Raw genomic sequence first — 1,987 nt, forward strand, 5'->3', positions numbered from 1 at the left:
AATGTAATCGGTAATAGAAGACATTTTGTTAGAGTATGAATGTATACATTTGAGTATTATCGTTTAGAAGAGGAGGGGGGAATGGGGATTTGGTGAAAACCTGGTATATGGGGGGTGGGGGTGGGTGGCAGAATTTGACACAACGATCTATATACAATTACAGAAAATTTCTTAATAGACTTCGTAAAAGAGGAGTCGTTAATCTAACAAGCGAAACAACTGATAATGAACGCAAAGAAAAAAAATCAAAAACATCAACGTTCTCAGTCACTTGTGATGACTTTTGTGCAGGTAAAGCTGCTTCAAATCACAGTAAAAAAAAAAATATATGCTTAATTTTCACATTACTGAAGCATATGCACTATACTTTAGAACAATATTTAGTCCGTAATGAATTAGATGGTAGTCTGAGAGTTAGACATAGACCTCAGGTTTGCCGGCGAATCGGACCAAAGTCTGAGAGAGTCCACTGACGAAGTTTCAGAGTTGAATGAAAGCACCTAGTCTTTTTCTACTATGATTATTACTTATTTTCCTTATGCGTATTGGAATAATGTGTGTAATTTTGTTTTATTGTAGGATTTTTCTAGTATGATTATTACTTATTTTCCTTATGCGTACTGGAATAATGTGTGTAATTTTTTGTTTTATTGTTAGTGTATGCTTTTGGAAATAACATGATTATTTCTTGTTGTTAGTGTATGTGTTTTGAAATGTGTACACATTTTGAAATAATGTGTGATTATTTCTCACATTTGGTTTCCTGTGGCATGGCGTATGTATCACAGTGCCAGATGTGCATTGAGTGCAGAGGATGGCTTTATGTCTAGGTTAGCACTGTGCACACTGTTGGAGTTTGGAGTCGTGCTGAGAATAGTCCTGTCAAAGTCTTCAGTGTCGGTTGATTCATTTCAGTCTGCTGTCGGAGGAACGAGGTCACAGACCTGATTCTGAATTGACATTAGTTCAGTAGGAAATACTTACTCACACACACACACACACACAGACGCGCATTAAAACATACACATAACACACACACACACACATCGCACCAGTTCGGTGGCGGTGAGACGTCCAAGGGAACAAATCATGATAAAGACAACAACTGACTTAATTCACGGTTGTCGTCCGTGCGCGATTGCCGGGATCGGAAGTTTGCATTGCAATTGAAGCGATTTTGCGTTGGAACGAACAGTTTAGCCACCACCGATCTTTTAATTAATCGTGCACGTGAGTATTGAGTCATAGAGCGAGCGCATGCATAGACGTTTGTGCAGGTAGTAGGCCTACATGCGTTAACTCGATTACGTAAACCCAGGTTGCCGGGGACGCGCGCGCAAGAGCGGTGATCGATCGCCGTTTTAATGACTGTCATTGTCAGCAGCTGCAAAAATAACCAAGGAGTTTCCATGAACAATGCGCCAAAGATAGCCTGTGACCTACTGTGGCGACGTTGTGCCTTCGTGTTGCAGTTTTCACTCTGAGAGAGGTAGCTGTTTCAAAGCGCTAAACAAGTCACCAGAAATAACTTAACACGGCACATGTATACATTACACGCCCCCCACCCCCACCTCTCTCTCTCTCTACGTGAGTGCCTGTGTGTGTGTGTGTGTAGTGGGATGCATGAACTTTGATGTTGAATGAAAAACAATTAAGCTGCTGCAAACATCCCATGATTATTTATTCGTGCATGTGAATATTGAGTCATTGAGCGAGCGCATGCATAAGCGTGTGGGAAAGTACATGTTTGCACACGATGCGTAGAGAGGTTGGCCCGCGTGCGCCTGAGCAATGGTCGCAATAACGACTGTCAGCCAGGCCCACTATTATTTGTTTTTGTATTTTTTTAATACCACAGCGGCAGCAAAGCAGTTATAGGTGCCAGAATAATCAAGTTTGATTGTGGGCCCTCAACACTGAAGAAGAATAGGCTACTAATAATACCCATGAAGTTGCCATGAACAAGACGCTAAAAATAGCATGTGGC

Source organism: Babylonia areolata, chromosome 4 (assembly GCF_041734735.1).
Source record: "Babylonia areolata isolate BAREFJ2019XMU chromosome 4, ASM4173473v1, whole genome shotgun sequence".
Lineage (NCBI taxonomy): Eukaryota > Metazoa > Mollusca > Gastropoda > Neogastropoda > Buccinidae > Babylonia > Babylonia areolata.